The sequence below is a fragment of the Mus caroli genome, chromosome 17 (assembly GCF_900094665.2).
Source record: "Mus caroli chromosome 17, CAROLI_EIJ_v1.1, whole genome shotgun sequence".
NCBI lineage: Eukaryota > Metazoa > Chordata > Mammalia > Rodentia > Muridae > Mus > Mus caroli.
Genome location: NC_034586.1, coordinates 23524731 through 23543331, shown reverse-complemented (window position 1 = coordinate 23543331; position 18601 = coordinate 23524731). Strand labels below are relative to the sequence as shown.

Here is an 18601-nt window from a genome sequence, read left to right as displayed (position 1 = left end):
GAAAGCTAGCTAGAACACAGATGTTTCAGTGATGCAGACTGAGGGCCGCAGGTTTGCATGTGTGTGCGCGCTACCCACTGACCCATCTCCCCAGCACATGAATGTCAAAACCAAAGCAAAGGTGGTGCTTGGGGGCGGGTATTTAAGAGCACTGGCTGCTCTTCCAGAGAACCTGACTTCAATTCCCAAGGCCCATGGTGGTTCACAACCAGCTAACTCCAGTCTCAGGGATCTGGCTGCCATGGGCTCTGTATGTAATGTTCATACAGATATACATACAGGCAAAACACTCATACACACACAGTAAAAGAAATTTAAAAAGGGAGTTGGGTGTGGTGGTGTAGCCCTTCAATACCAGCACTCAGGAAGTAGAGGCAGGAGGACATCTCTGGGTTTGAGGTCAGCTTAGTTTACAGAGGATTTATAGGTTTACCCTGTCTCAAAAACAATGACCAAAACCAATCCCACCCTCCGGCCTAAGAAGGAAAGAATGACCAGCCTGGGTGCTTGGCTGGAGGGTGTGCTCTCAGCACACAGCAGGGGCAGTGTGGCTATAACCAGCTACGCCAGGCTAGTAGTGCACAGGCCACAGGCAGCATGGCTTCCTGGAGTCTCCTGGGCTCCCAGGTGAGGTAGCATGTGGCCCGTGAAAAGTCCACTCACTATGAGCTCTGTGACTCTAGGCAAGATATGTGCCCCTCTGGGCTTTGCTGGAAACTGACGTAATAATTAGGTGAGGCTAGAGAGATGGCTCAGCAATTAAGAGCACTGACTGCTCTTCCAGAGGTCTGAGTTCAAATCCCAGCAAGTACATGGTGGCTCACAACCATCTGTGATGGGATCCGATGCTCTCTTCTGGTGTGTCTGAAGACCGCTACAGTGTACTTATATATAATAAATCTTTTTTTAAAAATGAGGATGAGCTGGGCGTGGTGGCACACATGCCTTTAATCCCAGCACTTGGGAGGCAGAGGCAGGCAGATTTCTGAGTTCTAGGCCAGCCTGGTCTACAGAGTGAGTTCCAGGACAGCCAGGGCTACACAAAGAAACCCTGTCTCGAAGAACCCCCCCCCCAAAAAAAAAAGAGGATGAGGAATTGGAGAGATGACTTAGTCGTTAGCAATACTGGCTGCTCTTCCAGGAGACCCAAGTTCGGTTCCCAGCACCCATGACCAGCTGTAACACCGCACACACAAACATATACCATACACATGATTAAAATAAAACAATATTAATTAAACAAGTGAGAGAGCAGGCTCTAGGCCCTCCGCATTCCAGCCCCTCAGGATTCGACCCACACAGGAATGTGCTTAGAGAGGCAGACAGGGTGGGGTAGTGGAAGCGAGGTGACGTCAAATGAGCTCTCAGTAGCACACACGCACACACTGTGGCAGGAGGAAGCTCCTCTCCCACAAAGCGCCACGTGTCCTCTTAATGACAGAGCTTTCTGTCAGGGGTCAGGAAGTGGCTGTGGCCGGCATCTGGCACTTCCTGGAACATGCCCAACAGGCTCCTGGACTTCCTAGACAAGAGGCTACGACATCCAGTTTCCCTCCAGCCTTTCACCATCAGTACTGACAGGTGGTCACCAAGCCACACAGAGACAGAAAACACACAGGCTCAGGGATGTAACTGTGGAGAGCATGTCCAGGGGCATGGGAACACGATGGGGTTGAGGGGGGGGGAACGTCATTCCATGGGGACCAGCTGCCCAATGAGCTAGCACGACTCCAGGCAACAAGGGTCATGGCAACAGCCAGCAGGCACCAGGGTTGTCTGTCCTATGCTCTGTGCAAGGTGAGCAGCAGCTGGGGCTCATGTCCCACACCCACCTGGTTAGACTGAAGGGACACACAGCAGGCACTGTATGCTGTCTGTACATCCCTCGGCAGAGTGGAGGCTTTGGTAGTGGCGCGGGGGGGGGGGGGATAGCAAAAGAAGCTCTCCCATTATGTGCATACCCATGTACAGCCAGCCCTGGGGGGTGCAGGAAGTTGGGGGCAGAAGAAAGGGGGAGCTGCAGACTGCTCCCCTGTGCAGCAGCATGGGAACCCCTGCTTAACGAACCCCCTAATGCTAGGGTTGGGAAATGCACCACTTTCTTGGGCATTTGGACCAGGCATGGGTTCCCAGACATTCTGGCTCCCCACCCCCCAATTCATGATAGAGTGTCCTCGGATGTCACAGCCTCAGAAGCAGTGTGAGCTGACAAGTCGCCCTCCCCTCATGCTAGGCTGAGCTGCAGCCCCCTGCTACTGCTGGTAACAAGCTTGGCTGTCCCCAGCTAGTATTTACTGGGTGTCTAGTGTGTGCTAAGTGCTTGTCCACACGTAAGGATGGAGAAACTGAAGCACAGGGCAGGTAAGATGGCACATCCAGAGCCACTGAGGTGGTGGGACTGGGTCCTACCCTGCCTACAGCTACAGTTCACAATGGTCTGGTTCCTTGTGAGCCCCACTCCACCCCCGGGAGGTGAGGAGGAAATCAGATACAGGGATGAGGACAGAGGCAGTGCGGGAACCAGAGCTTTGCTGAGGCTCTAAGAGGTATAGTCCCAGAAATCCTTAGGGGAGGGACTGGCTTCAATCATGAGGAGACCTAGTGTTCCAATTAGGACTTGACCCTGGCAGAGGGGTTGCACAGTGTATAGTCTTACAACACAGACTGGAGCCAGCAGGCTTGAACTTGTCTGCACCTCAGTGGTCCCATCTGTAAAAGGGGATGTTTCTGAAGTCACCCTTTGTTATTCATTAGCTGCCCCTGGTGTGGGAACTGTGGCAGCCCTCTCAGGGGAGCCCTCTCTATGTGAGGCCAGTGCACCCCTGGTGGGGTTCTAACTGCTACTGGCCACCACCAGGGAGATCCTGGCTACATCTCTTAATGGCCGGCAGAATCTCCATTTCCCTATGTGTGAGGTGGCAAAACAACACCTGTGGGTTCTGGTCCCCTCCTGGTGTGCTAGCTTCTTCTTTAAACACACCCTCTTCCTCCACAGCCCATGGAGAGAGACTCCTCAGTATAGTAGGGTGGGTGAGGCTCAGACAGGTAGAGCGGCAGGCCGAAGTCACACAGCGAGCAGGAGACTCTGGGCTGGCCGGGTCCTCCCCTGTCCCTGCTCCCAGGTGTTCAGCCCAGCACTGCAGTGTCCCTCCAGATCTCCTGGCCAGCCACAGCTGTGTCAGATTCTGCTCATGCCCAGTGACTTCCATCACTCTCCTTCCTTAGCGATGGCAGGGCAAACTCTGTACCCGCTGATTTTGTGTGTCAACTTGGCGAGGGCTGGAGTTATCACAGAGAAAGGAGCCTCCCTTGAGGAAATGCCTCCATGAGGTCCAGCTGTGGCATTTTCTCAATTAGTGATCAAGGGGGGAGGGCTCCTTGTGAATGGTGCCATCCCTGGGCTGGTAGTCCTGGGTTCTATAAGAGAGCAAGCTGAGCAAGCCAGGGGAAGCAAGCCAGTAAGTAGCACCCCTCCATGGTCTCTGCATCAGCTCCTGCCTCCAGGTTCCTGCCCTGTGTGAGTTCCTGTCCTGACTTCCTTTGGTGATGAACAGCAATGTGCCCCACCCCCACACCAGTCCCTGAGCCTCCTCTCCCTCAAGTGTGCTGCTCCTCTGCCTCTCCTCCTGAGTTTCCAGCCCTCATCCACCCTCTCCTCACACCTCTTCTTCAGTGTAGGTTCAGGGTACCACCCCGGCTTTGCAGTGAGCTGCCCATGCCATATAGGACTGAAGATGGGGTTCAAATCCCAGCTCTGACACTTCCCAGTTATGGGCGGGCTACTTCAACTACTGGGGTCTCGGTTTCCTCATTGAGAAGCTGGTTGAGGGGAGGTCCACACCACATAACCTGGGGCAGAGGTAGAAAGCAGTGGGCAGAGGTAGGCCTTGTTCTATGGCCCACACCTTCAGCTAACATAGGAAGCTCTCATCTCGGACACCCACTCCCCGGGAGTCCAGACTCCTGGCTTGCTTCTTCTCGCCTTCTCTTTAGACCTCTGCCTGAGAAAGCTGCGGTGATACCCAGCTGTTATCCCAGCACTCAGACAGTGCCGGAGAAGCAGAAACTCAAAGTTGTCCTCTGGTCTATAGCTCATTTAAACCGGTTTGAGCCACAGGAGACCTCCCATGTCCCCAACAAACCAAACAAATGCTAACCACCTGGTCTGCACCTGGAGCTCCACAAGGGGCTTCCTTAAGAAATGATAAACTCAGACATTAACTGCCGAAGGAGGCAGGAGGCAGGAACCAGCCTTACCTCTACTGCTGGGAAGCAGGGAGACCCAGCAGCAGTGCTCACTGACTGAGTAGCCAGAAGCTTGGTGGACTCTGCCAGCAGAAGGGGTTAGAGGGAGCCCCAGACCATCAGGGGGCAGCCTCCAGCCCAGTCTTACCCACATCCTCCTCGCTGCACCATGCAGGCTGAGTTTCTCCCTCTCCCCTCTGTAAGTCGCCTCCAAACACAGCCCTACCTTCAGCCTGCTTCTGGCCTGGCGAAGGAGCTAGCTTGTCCAGCTCCACAGACCAACACAGCTTCCCTGGGTGAGCTGTTCCTGAATGGAAAGGCGTAAGATGCCCCCACCACCTTAGGGTGCACACATCCCATGAGACAGTAAAGAATGCCCAACAGAAGTGAGGTTCCGGCTTCACCCTAGGCCTTAGATCCAAGACCGAAGGGCAGGCACAGGGATCCGAGGGATTCTAGCTTCCACCTTCCAGTTTTAGGTTTTCAGGGATTCTACCTCCCTGCTTGCCTTGGGGCTAAGTTTGGGGTGGTGGTCCTAAGTGAGGCACCCATCGGTGGGGAGCAGACGTGGGAGCTGGCTTAGAGTAAAGCCACCTACTCTCTGGTCTGAGTTCATAGCCCTCTCCAGGCAACAAGCTGTCTGTCCTGAGCTCACTGCATCCATGCCTGCCCTGAGCAGAGTCAGGGATGCTGGCTATGTGGGCGTGGGTAACACTACATCCTGCTAAGGACGAATCAGGCTCCCCACCGTATAGAATCCAGGTGACAGGGAGAAGGGAACATTGGCTCTCTTTGGTGGCGGGACAGGTGTGGTGAGGGAAGACGGAGCAGCTTGCTCACCCTACTTTTCAGTCTCTCAAAGGGAGTCACATCACCAATCCTGCCTGGGCTCCTGGTTAGGACACTGCCCTCCCAACTTCAAAGACCAAATCCCAGAGCCCAAAGCTCCAAAGCCCCCGAGGCAGGGACTCGGGCTCTGTGTGGCAGCAATGGCTCTCAGGAAGGATGCCAAGCGCGGTTGGGGAATTCTGAGCCTCTGGGGATGAAATTCTAAAGGGGTTGGACAGGCAAGAAACAGGAGGACCAGCAAATGACAAGGCAGGCTGTGCTTTTAACCTCGGCACAGAGGAGGACAGGGAACAGCAGCCGGGGCCAGCAACCACGCTACTCAATACAGATGGCCAGAGAAGACCGTTCTGAGGTGACATTTGACCTGAGGGAGGTAAAGGAAAGGGCTTTGAGAAGCACTCAGCCAGAGGATCCAGCCAGTGCAAAGGCACTGAGGTGGAATCAGGGCTTCTGTGGGTTAGGTGGTTGGAGCAGACAGAGGGGGGAAGGGAGGGTGGGGACGGGGGCGGGGGCATCCTGGTCTTCCAGCTCAGGATACCTGACTTTTTCTGTCCCAGTGATACGGGAGCCACTGCCAGGACTGGGGAGATGTGAGGTGAGGTCTAGGTCTCATTTCCAAGGCTCTCTGAGAAGCCCACGGGGAGAACCGAGCCTGGTGGCTCATGGCTGGAGGGCAGGGTACTCGGGAGAGTCGGTTACAGGAAGGAAGAGAAGGCGAGTGCGGAGATACTGTGCCTCTGGAGCCAGGAAGACCTCTACTGCTAAGAGGAGTGGAGGGGTGACTTCAGAATTGGGCTCTGGGCAGCTGACATGGACTGAATGGAGCTGCTTTTGGGAGCCCAGGACCCCGTCAGCCCCAGGCCTTTGAGTACCAGGGCCTTCCTTTGGGCTCTCTCTTAAGTAGAAGTTCCGAGGAAAAGTGGGGTCTCAGCCTGGTTTCCAAGCAGGTGGTTTGGTTGCAGACAACCAGAGATGAATTACGTACCCGGGGAACCCCATCCTGAGTCTAGTGGCAATGAAGTACATGCCAAATATCATGCAAAAACTGAACTCTGCCAAGAAGAGGGGGGTGGGGAGGGGGCAGACAGGGCAGGGAGGAGGAGGCAGAGGTCACTCGAGGGGCAGGTGCTGGCTAAAAGCCTCTGTCTTCCAGACATCACTAAGCCCAGCTGGGAGACTAAGCTGACTGCTCTGAGGCCAGTGGGTCTGACCGCAGAGGGCAGGGCAAAGCAGCTCAAAGCTTCAGTGAGGGAGTGGGGGGGGGGGAGCCGGAGTTCAGAGAGGTTTATCTGTACCCCTGTCCCCACTCTTGCCTGCAAACCTCTGGTCTCTCACCTCCCAAGCCCCTGAGTTTAAGGCGTGAATCCGTACCCACACTCCCAGACAGTGTACTCGAAAATTGCAGAAATCAGCACCACCACAAACCACAACAGGTTCCCACCCTGCAGCGGGTCCTCTGACCGGAGCGCCCAGGGAACGTTAGGAGGCCCACGCTTCCTGAAGGACCAAGCACTGCCAGGGTGGGTGTGCTGGCCCTAGTCCACTCTCAAGGTAGCCCTCTGAGCAGGATTTCTTGGCTACCCCCACTCAGCTCCTCCCAGTGCCCCCTCCTCCGGAGCAGCAGCAGCGGTAGCGTCTCTGCAGTGTCCCTGTTCCCAGAGTAGCAGGGAGCAGGTCCCCAAGAGCACCGCTGCAGAGGAACAGAGAAGCAGAGGAAGGCCACAAGCATACCCACAACATAGAGATCCCTGGCTGACTGGGGCCTGGGACCAGGAGCCCTTTCGAGAGAGTTACAGGTCATCCCATTGGCAACAAGAGCACGGGGTGTGGGGAGTGGGGGAGGCAGACGGGGCGGGGGAGGCGGACGGGGCGGGGGGAGCTGACTCAGCCCACTGTACAAGCCCACCCAGGAGTCATCCCCAGAGGTTCTGGTGTCAGATGGGAGGTTCGTGACAAATGGCCAGACTAGCAGATCTCTGCCCCAAGGCCAGTGGGTCTGGTCGCAGAGGGCAAGGCAAACCAGCACGACAGTAGGGATGGGAGATGAGCGCCCTTCTCTCCACGCCTGGCCCCTCCCTGTCTGGCACCGACCTGGGGGAAACACACAGTGCCGTGGTAAGACTCTGCCCCTTAAACCCGTTGTCCCCAGGGAATGGGGCAGCTCTAAAAGTCGTGTCTGTGGTACTGACAGGGAAGGAGATACAGAGGAGAAGAGACAAGACGACAAACAGGAGACAGACCCGATGCGATGCAGAGAGCAGGTCCCTGGCCCCCAGAGCCCCTCAGACCTGTACGGACCTGCACAGACCTGCACGCTAGCTACCAGGTGCAGCCAGCAGGAAGACAGGGGCGCTGGGTCCCCACTCTCCACGCAGACTTCTCCAGACCCCCCCCCCATCGCCTACCTGAGCCCGGCTGGGCACCAAGCTGGGGACAGGTGGGCGCTTACTGGCCCCGCTGGGCCAGACCAGGGTCGGACGGGCTGGCTGGCCACCTGCTCCGTGGCAGTGGGCAGGGCGGGAGGCGTCTGGCGTCTGGATTGGGGCTCGGTTCTCGGGGTCCCCTCCGGCGCGCTCTGGCTCGGGAGGCGACAGCGCCCGAACTGCAGGAGCCAGCTCCCCGCCCCCACGCGCCGGCCTCCCCCCCCTCCCGACCCGCCTCCTTCCCCAGCCACCCACCGCCCGCTGCTCGTTTCTATGGCAACCGGGCAATGCTGCGCACAGACGTCCTCCCTGGGTGGACGGCAGGGGACGCCCTCTTTCTGCACCACACCGCGGTGATCCGGGCGCAGGCGCGCCTCTCGTGAATTTTCGCTGCCGGCACGGGTTTGCCGACATCCCCCTTGGCCGCCAGCCTCGCTGCAGGGCATGTGATGCTCTGGTCTTCACACTTCACCGAACCCTAAGCTTAATCATTGGGGATCAGTGACCAGACCCGACCCGCCCCCGTCCCCCAAGTCCTGCCATATTGACTGAAATACCGACACAATCTAGTACCATAAGAGTTCATACCCATTATACGGATTCATGGATTTACATTCGAGACTGTGTTGTCCTGACTAGCTGGGACCTCACTGCGCAGACTCACAGATCCTCCTGCCTCTGCCTCCATCCGGAGTGCTGGATAGCGAAGAGCCAGCATACTGGTACTGCTTTATTAACGATAATTGACTGGGCAGTGGTGGTGAAGGCCTTCAGTCTCAGTACTCCACTCGGGGTGCAGAGGCAGGCAGGTCTCTTTGAGTTCGGGGCCAGCCTGGTCTACAGAGCGAGTTCCAGAACAGTAGAGGCACACACACACACACACACACACACACACACACACACACACACGGTATTTTGTACATGCATGTGTGTGTGGAGGCCAGTGGAACAGCTGGAGTTTGGTTCCTTGGGAGCTCAGCAGTTGGCCTGCACTAGCCAACCATAGAGCCCTATTGTCTCCACCTCTGCAGTACTGGAATTATAAGTATGTACCACTATGTCTCTGGTTTTTATGTAAGCACTAGGGATTTGAAGTCCGGTCCTTAAGCTCTTGAGTAAAACACTGACCGAGCCATCTCAACGCTTCCCGGGATTTTTGTTGTTGGTTTGTTTGTTTTAAGATTCATTTCATTCATGCCTGTGCCTATGGAGACCGGAACCTTTGCTGCTCCTGGAGCTGGAGGGCCTTCCAGATTTGGATGCTGGGATTCAAAGTCAGGTCCTCTGAAAGAGCGATACATACTGAGCCATCTCTCCAGCCACCCCTGTGTGGCTGTGTGTGTGGCCGTGGCTGTGTCTAAGGCTGCCCTTAAATTTGCTACGGAACTGAGGCTGGCCTTGAACTCCTGATGTTTCTGCCTCCATCTCTGACAGAGTGTTCCATTTTATAGCCTGGATCTGGACCTCAGAGTCATGAGAGCTCTCCAGTTGGCAACCCTGAGGTCCCTCAGCACTGACCTCTAGACAAGACTACACACACATCTGACCCACACACCCAAGTCACATCAGCGCACACTCCCATTCACAACATACATGTCTCTCTATTACATGTATTCACATGCATGCATTTCCACAAGTCTGTGAACCAGCTCACCTGTGCACATGAAGCATCACACATCCTTAAGACTTGTGCACACGGGCTGGTGAGATGGCTCAGTGGATAAGAGCACCCGACTGCTCTTCCGAAGGTCCAGAGTTCAAATCCCAGCAATCACATGGTGGCTCACAACCACCCGAAATGAGATCTGACGCCCTCTTCTGGTGTGTCTGAAGACAGCTACAGTGTACTTACATATAATAAATAAATAAATCTTAAAAAAAAAATAGACTTGTGCACACATATGTACACTGATCCAGAATCCACAACACACAAACTTCCTATATCGTCCCAGCTTCCCCTCTGAGCCCTCAGCCTGGGTGTGAGGATGCTCCCTGAACACAGCAAAGTGCCCTGAGCTAGGCTTGAACCAGGAACTACTCCACAGACAGGGTGTGGCCATGGGGTGCACCCGATGCTAATGAGCTGGACCATTTGGCTCAGCTGTGTGCTGCTGAAGGAGAACCCATAGGACAGAGTCAGGCCACCGCTGCCCCATCCTGTAACTCCTCTTTGTGAGCCAAACCTGATGCTACCTGGAGCTCCTGGCCCTGGGCTCACTCACCCCTAATGCTGACCAAGCCACCTTCTGAACTCCAGGGTCCACACATCTCAGTGGACAGACACAGGAGGAGTGGTGGCCAGAGACAAGAGGACCAGGGTCCAGGATACACAGCATGACGTACAGGACATCTGTCCCCAGCTCACACTACAATGAGGCCTGAGACAAGGGTCCCTGTAGTGTCTGTCCCTCAGGGACCCTTCTCTGCTGCCGACAGCCTTGTCTGAGAAAACACACACACACTCGTGCACACACACACACACACACACACATTCTGTGGCTGAGACCACTCTGAGTCACAAGGACAGGGTTGTGCTATTCCTTATGACTGAAGGTTCCCTTCCCATATATTTCCCCATCTGCACCTCCTTGTCCTCCCTGGTGATCGATTAGGCAGAGCCCCCTATTCCCCAGAAGTACGGTTCCCTGTGCCTATGGTATCTTTGCACACCATTGCTCCTAGAACAAGATCCGTGCAAGACACACTTTGGGGTCACAGAGTTCCTCACATGTTCCGGGGCCAGCCTCCCCTGCTAAGATTCACGCTCCAGTCTTGTTTCATGGGCCGAGTTCCACCCCACCCCAGCACTGCCTCCCAGAGAGGGCAAATAAAAAAGAAGACAAAACCTGTTTTGATAAAACAAAATGGGGGAAGGTCTATTTGGTTTTGTTTTTCCTTTTTTTGGTCCTGGGCACTGAAGCAGGGCTTCACTCATGGGATGAAGGTGCTCTACCAATATGCGGCACCCCCAGCCATTTTTCTAAAAAAGAAAAAAGAAAGGAAACAAAGGAAAAAAATGTATAATCTTGGGGCAAGAAAGCACTTGGGTTAAGCGCCTTGGCTGCTCTCTCGGAGGACCTGAGAGTTCAGTTCCTAGAACCTACATGATAGCTCATGACTGTCTGTGTGATGGTTTGTATGTGCTCTGTCCAGGGAGTGGCACAACTAGAAGGTGTGGCCCTGTTGGAATGGGTGTGGCCCTGGTGGAGTAGGTGTGTCATTGTGGGTTTTAAGACCCTCACCCTAGCTGCCTGGAAGCCAGTCTTCCATTAGCAGCCTTCAGATGAAGATGTAGAAGTCTCATTTCCTCCTGCACCATGCCTCCCTGGATGCTGACATGTTCCTGCCTTGATCATAGTGGACTGAACCTCTCAACGCATAAGTCAGCTCCAGTTAAATGTCCTTTTAAGAGTTGCCTTGGGCTGGTGAGATGGCTCAGTGGGTAAGAGCACCCGACTGCTCTTCTGAAGGTCCAGAGTTCAAATCCCAGCAACCACATGGTGGCTCACAACCATCCGTAATGAGATCTGACGCCCTCTTCTGGGGTGTCTGAAGACCGCTACAGTGTGCTTACATATAATAATAAATAAATCTAAAAAATAAAAAAAAGAGTTGCCTTGGTCATAGTGTCTGTGAACAGCAGTAACACCCTAACTAAGACACTCTGAAACTTCAGTTCCAGGAGATCTGACACCTTCTTCTGGCCTCCAAGAGTACCAGGCATGCATGGGGTGCAAGACATACATACAAGCAAGAAGAACACTCATAAAATTAAAACTGAATCTAAAATTCTGCAGAGGTAGAAATACAAAATGGCCTACTTTAGATTCACACGTGTATCTCCCTCACTGAACAGCATCTGATTGAGTGTTTTTCAAAAGGAGAACAGGGAAGCGAGGCAAGTGGAAGACAACAAGAACAGCATTAAAAAGAGTCCATAGAGGCTGGAGAGATGGCTCAGTGGTTAAGAGCACCAACTGCGGGCCGGGCGTGGTGGCGCACACCTTTAATCCCAGAACTCGGGAGGCAGAGCCTGGTCTACAAAGTGAGTTCCAGGACAGCCAGGGCTACATAGAGAAACCCTGTTTCAAAAAAACAAAACCAAAAAACAAAAAGAGAGAGAGAGAGCACCAACTGCTCATCCAGAGGTCCTGAGTTCAAATCCCAGCAACAACACGGTGGCTCACAACCACCCATAATGGGATCTGATGCCCTCCTCTGTCTGGTGCACTCATCTATCATGCAGGCACGCATGCAAATAGCATGTTCATATAAATAAATATGAGAAAAGTGAGTCTGGTGGTGGACTGTGAGATTGTAGTTAACAGGGGAAAGGCAATTTTAAAAGGAACAACATGGGATCAATAGGAATAAGAGTTTGGCTTTATGAGTTTTATAAAGACAATAAATTTACTTATAAAGGACATAGGATATTGGGGGGGGCCAGGTGTTGGGGTACAAACCTTTCATCCCAGTACTAAGTAGGCAGAGGCAGGCAGATCTCTGTGAATTCAAGGCCCCCTAATCTACACAGTGAGCTCCAGGACACCACAACTGTGGTAGTTTGAATATGCTTGGCCCCATGGGAAGTGGAACTATTAGTAGGCATGGCTTTGTTGGAATAGGCCTGGCCTTGTTGGAGGAAGTGTGTAACTGTGGGGTGGGCTTTTAGCCCTCCTACTGCTCAAGCTCTTCCTAGTGCAGAAGGAGACCCTCTCCTGGCTGCCTTCAGAATAAGACATAGAGCTCTTAGCTCCTCCAGCACCATGTCTTTCTGGATACTGCCTCGCTTCCCCCCATGATGATAATGGCCCAAACCTCTGGACCTGTGCGCCAGCCCTGATAAAATGTTGGCCTTTTTATGGGTTGCCATGGTCACGCTGTCTCTTCACAGCAATGGAAACCTAAGACAAGAATCTTTTTAACATCTCTTTTAATCTTTTAAGATTTTTTTAAATTTTTATTTATGTCTACGAATGTTTGCTGAGCCGTCTCTCCAGTCTCACGATTTTTTTTTCTTATGTGAGCGTGTATGCACACGTGTGTGCGCATATGCCCACCCCTATGCCGTGGTGAACTTCTGGAAGTTAGAGGAGAGTCCACGGGACACAGTTCTTTCATTTCACCATAGGGGTTCCAGGGTTGAGCTCAGGTGGCCAGAGTTCACCACACAAACCTTTATCTGCTGAGCCATGTCACCAGCACCCCCAACAAGTCTCTATTTCTCATGTGGGGACAGGGTCATGAGAGGTTGCCCGGTCTGGCTTTGACCTCATTCTGCAGCCCAGGCTGGCTGTCACCTTCCATCGTGGTGTGTACCACAGATGTACACCACCAGGCCCTGGTTCTTAGTAATGCCAAGTCCACATTCACCACACAAGTCCCTGTCAACCAGAAGGCTGCTGCCAGTCGAACTAAGCCAGCCACAGACTACAAGAAATACCACAACACTGGAGATGTTGTTGCAAGGTGGCTAGCCTGCCCCCACCCCCAGTGAGCTAGAGGACTCAGTTGCCCTGCCAGGCAAGAGAAGACCTCAGCACCTATTAGGAAACAGACTCTGAGACTAAGCCATCTTCCCATGGTGAGAAAGTCAAGAAAGGGCCTGACTGGGCCTCTCTGCATCAATCTTTATGATCTTTGTGACTGCATTAAGAAAGACTTAGCTGAAACACATGGCAAAGAGCCACTTGAAGTCTGTAAGGCTTAGAGCCAAGGTTGGTCCTCACCCTCAGCAGATCAAAGGTAAAACAGTCAAATTGTATCAGAAGTATCAGTCAAGCGGTGGGCACCAGGGCCAACATCTAGGAGTTGGCTGCCAGTTTTCCTCCGGCAGAGAGGACTCCAGAGCAGAGGCTCTCTGGAGAGGGTCACAGCTGGGGTGGGGAGGGGCTGTTTTCCAAGGTGCTGTAACACACACACACACACACACACACATACACACACACACACACATACACCAGCCCCCAAGCCAAGTTCATCTTTCCTCCAAAGAGAGGTTCCACCCAAGACGATGACAGCTGCCCCTCCCAGTGAGTTTAACCTAGTCCATCTGCTTCCTGGCAGACCAGAGTCCTGCCATCCCACACTCTGATACCAGACGGACCCTGTGGGAGGATCAGACCCCTCCCTTCTCTCTATAGAGAGAGTGAACTCTCTACACCACCCCTACCATTAGCCTAATCTGGCCCACCTACTTCAGGGAAGCTCCTCCCCCGACCCCGTGACCCAGTCACAGTCTTCTGCTCCCCCAAGTGTAGCTCCAGTTCTCCCATGACTGACCTTTGCCCTTGTTCCCACCCTTTTAACCAGGACAGCCTAGACAAGGCCAGTGTGATGCAGAGGCCCACACAGCAGCTGCTCTCAAGCCCTCCCCTATGACACCCACTTCTGTCACCCCTGCTGTGGCTTCTTGCCCAGCCCCCAAAACACTCACCGCCCCTGCCCCCACCCTGGCACAATTATCCACGTGTTCCTCAGCACCAAGACCAATGCAATCAGGGCTCATTAGCTGTTAATTTGCATGTCATTTGCATAATGTTCTCTTGTCTGCAAAATGCCAGAATCCTCCCCAACCCCTGAGCAGCTCTGCAGAAATATGACAGACAAGGCTCCACTGAGGGTCTGTATAGGAGGCTGAACACATGGGCACTGGGAGGTGAACAGGCAGAAGCAGTATCAGAGTCCTCAGGCCTGGAAGAGGGCACTGGACACTGACTGAGCAACCTGCTGAGTCCAGGCAGCAGGCACAGGGCTTAGTAGCTATGAAAACAGGAGTCTTGGGGCAGCTAAGGCTCCACTGCTCAAAACCTGGGTCCAAGGCTAGGGATGAAGGTCAGAGGGAGAGGACAGACCTAAGCAGGTGGGTGGGTAAGGGTTACACACACACACAGATACACACACATAGAGATGACACACAGATATACACACTCAGATACACACATACACACAGAAGGAGACAGAGAGACACAAAGAGACAGAGAAACAGAGAAAAGAGACAGAGACAGCAGAGACAGAAACAGGGAGCAGGTACAATCTGTATTGCCCATCAGACAAGTAGAACTCTGGTTTCACCGAAGGCATCCTGCTTCAGAATATGCAGCTCACAAGCCTGGGACTCTGTGTATGAGACCCTCGTCCAATGCACAGCTGGAAGATGAAGCCGGCACCAACACTGTGCTGTGTCTGGATAAATCCCACGATAGTGTCTTGAGTATGTTCAGCCAGTATTTCCTGAACACCTACTATGCGCAGTGCTACCCTTCAGAGAAGGGTGGGGTACACAGCAGATAACAAGCCTTACACCATCCATAAGATCAGGGTCATTTCATGCCAAAAGGGGATTTACATGATAAATTATGTAATTTCAAATGCTAGCCCCTGTTATCTGGGAAAATGAAGCTGGCTAAAAGGAAAAACTGTGAGTGTGAAGCCATTTTAGAGCTGTGGTGCTCGGGATGGGGCCCAGGGATGTGCTCTACCACTGAGCTACACCCCCGGGCTATAGCCTCTCTCTGAAGAGGTGACATTTGAACAGACCTAAATAGAGGGAGAGAGGGAGAGGTGTGATGATCTGTGGGCAGAGAAAACAGAAAAGGCGAGTGTCCTGAAGTTGGGGGGGGGAACGGTACCCAGAACTACTGGATGGGTAGATGAGTATAGGGTGGGCAGGTGGATGGATGGATGGGTGGATGGATAGGTATTGGGGTGGGCAGGTGGATGGATGAATGGATGGGCCAGGTGTGATGTGCACACCTTTAATCTCAGCACTAGTGAAGCAGAGGCAGGTGAGTTCAAAGCCTGCTCTATATGGTGAGTTCCAAGCCAGGCAGGGCTATAAAGGGAGACCCTGTCTCAAGAAACAATAGTAGGTAGGTGGTCAGGTGGATGGGGATGGATGGGTGAGTGGGTAGACAGGTGAGTGAGTGGGCGAGTAGGTAGCTAGATCATGGATCAGTGCATGGGGAGGGGGGAGTGTGGATGAGGGGATGATGATGGGTGGGGATGGGGTAGGTGAGGTGGTTGGGTTTCGAGAAGGATTACCCAGACAGAGAACAAGGCCAGGGTAACAGAGAGGGAAGTGGGACTCCAATGCTATAGGACTTTGTCAGCCATATTGAACATCCAAACGTACTCTACAATGAGGGAAGGAGCCTTTCTTGTTGGTTCCTTGGAAGGACTCAACAGCATAATAAAAACAACAGGAGGAGGGGAGCAGTGACGTTGAGGGCAGAGAGAGGGAAATCGCGCACAGAGCTCAGAGAATATTCAGTCTGAACCACGGGAAGAAGATGGGTATTTGAGAGGAGGAATGGACAGAGGCTTGCTGGCAATGGAAGATGGAGCATGCTCACTGTCTGAGTCCAGAGAGAGGAGGAGAAAACAAGACCTAAAAGGGCATTCAAAGAGAGGGCAGAAAAACAAACAAACAAAAACACCCAGATAGATACAAAATGCAAACCAGCAACACCAAGGCAAAAACAACACTGGGTTCTCAAGAACCAGAAGCCATTGGTGGAGAAGCAGCCCTTGGTCCAGGGGAAAGCAGACCACAGTGGTTTGCTCAGAAGATGGAGGCTGCTGAGAGAAAAGAGCTGTCCCACCCCAACAAGCCCACCCCCATCCCCACCTTGGTCCTGAGAGGCTACTCCTGTGGGTGACTTGGGGTCAGGTCTCAGTGAAGGACTCCGAGGGCAGGAGAGTAAGGTGAATAAGTAACGAAGCATGGAAGATGACAGATTGACAGGCTCCAGTTCTCTGGAGTTCACTATAGTGTGAGCTGAAGTAACAACATAGCAAAGTAACAATTATCATGCCTTTATCGCTTTGTCTTGGTGCTCTCCCAATTTAAATCAGCTTAAAGGACTTTCAACTGAGGATAGGCTTTTCTAATCCTCCTCAAAGAATAAAACAACATCAAAGTGTGAAGCGGATACATATTAAAATATACATTTAAGTCGGGTATGGTGGAGCACGCCTTTAATCCTGTCCCTGGAGAGGCAGAAGTAGGAGAACCTGTGTGAGCTCAGGCCATCTGGGACTACATCGTGTGATCTAGGACAGCCAGGACTACACAGTGAAACTCTGTCTCAAGTCAATTCCCCAGTTTCATTAATTAATAACACAGCCTCGGCCACCAACTGGACATTCCTGAAGCAAGAAGTCCAAGAGACAACAGACACTAAGGGGGCCACCGAAACACATAATGCAGGGCTGGGTATGTGACTCCATTGCTGGAATGTTTGCTAGCATATATGAAGCCCTGGCTTCTATAACCTACACCACATAAAACAAGTAGTGCTTAGAGGGCACACGTAGGCGGATCTCCATGAGTTTGAGGCCAGCCTGGTCTACAGAGTGAGTTCTGGGACAACCAGGGCTACACAGAGAAACCCTGTCTTAAAAAAAAAGGTTGGGGAGCTGCCTCACCCAGTAAAAAAGAAGACAAGGAAGGGAGGGAAGAGGAGGAAGGAAGGGGACGGGGGGGGGGGGGGGGGAGGAGCAAAGCACAAGCCAGTACAATGCCAGGCCTCATGGGACCCAAGGCGTGTTCCTGCACCTCATACTCTAGCCTCCTCTGTTGTGATCCCCAACAGTGTACAGCTCACACTTAGGGGTGCAGCATCCTCCACAGTCATGCACTATATTTAGAAATGACGCTCCGGTCCTCCATTAAACAGCACTAGCAATAGCATGAGGCAAACGGAGCCCAGCCAGCCCCCAGGAGGAGAAGACCAGGAGCTATGCCTTCCCTCAGGACAACACCAGGCACTCTGGGCTGGCGAGTCACTCGTCTATTTCTGCTATTTCAACCTGCAGGGGGCAGTGGGGACATCCAACTCAAGTGTGGAAGTCAAGTGCGGAAGTAAATGTCTGTGCTCCACAGCCCTTCCTCCTCTGCCTTCCTGACTGGTCCCAGATGCATGTGGGGGAGGGTACAGGGTGTGGCTCAATCGCATGCGTGTGCTTACTTGTGTAAGGGAGGCCCTGGGTTCCATCTCCAGCACACTCGCGCGCACACACAGGCACACAGAGGCACACACATACAGAGGTGTGCACACACACACACACACACAGAGTGGAGAGGAGTACAGAAACACACACACAGACTGGTGTCCACCACGATTTCCCCAACTCAGCACTGGCTGACATATGAGGCTTTCCTGGGCTCTGTGGGGCCAGAACAGCATTCTGGGTCTGACTCCACCAGGCCCAACGGGCACCCTTCCCCAAGACATGTTAAAACATGCAGACATTGCCAGGTGTCTCCTGGGAGCAAGTGACCCCAGACTAAGGAGCTTTTCAGCAAAGTGGGTACTTGTTAAAGCACAGACTGCAGGCTTCTGTGGCGGTTCAGGCCGGTTATCCCAACTTGGGAGGCTGAGGCAGGAGGATGTCTAATTCACGGTCTGCCTGAGCTACAAAGTGATCAAGGTTAAACAGGATTAACTCAGTGAGACCCTGCCTCAAAACAAAAGGTAAAAACAGAAGCTTAGCCCATCAGTGGTGGTGCTCGCCTTTAATCCCAGCACTCAGGAAGTAGGAACAAATGGTTATCTTGAGTTGGACCCCAGCCTGGATGGAGTTATAGGACAGCCAGGGCTACACAGACCCCCAAATGTTTTTTTTTAAATATTTATTTTTATTTTTATGAGTACACTGCAGCTGTCTTCAGACACACCAGAAGAGGGCATCAGAACTCATTACAGATGGTTGTGAGCCACCATGTGGTTGCTGGGAATTGAACTCAGGTTAAGAGCAGTCAGTGCTCTTAACCACTGAGCCATCTCTCCAGCCCCCTCCCCTCAAAATTTTTTGAACCAAAGTCTCACTATGTACCTATGACCACACCTGGTCTCTGAAGGTGGGTGCTGGGGACTTGAACTCAGGATGTCACGCATCTTTTACTCATCTTCAATGTCACCCGTGCAGCAGCACATATCAAAATGTCAGTCCTTGTCAGGGCTGGGTAATATTCCATCTACATGCACACTGCATTTGTCAGGGCTGGGTAATATTCCATCTACATGCACACTGCGTTTGTCAGGGCTGGGTAATATTCCATCTACATGCACACTGCGTTT

General features: G+C 52.9%; 1 protein-coding gene across 2 annotated transcripts in view; it reads right to left on the bottom strand.

Annotated features, from left to right (window-relative positions):
- Pacsin1 (protein kinase C and casein kinase substrate in neurons 1) overlaps nucleotides 1-18601 on the bottom strand; it is a 51296-nt gene that overhangs the window by 15842 nt on the left and 16853 nt on the right. Inside the window, exon 1 of one of the 2 annotated variants that reach the window (XM_029471649.1) lies at nucleotides 7500-7687. The exons of the other annotated variant lie outside the window; for it this stretch is intronic. The gene's annotated coding sequence lies outside the window, so the exon portion shown is untranslated. Of the gene's footprint in view, nucleotides 1-7499; nucleotides 7688-18601 lie in introns of those variants that run through there. 2 annotated transcript variants of the gene reach the window in all.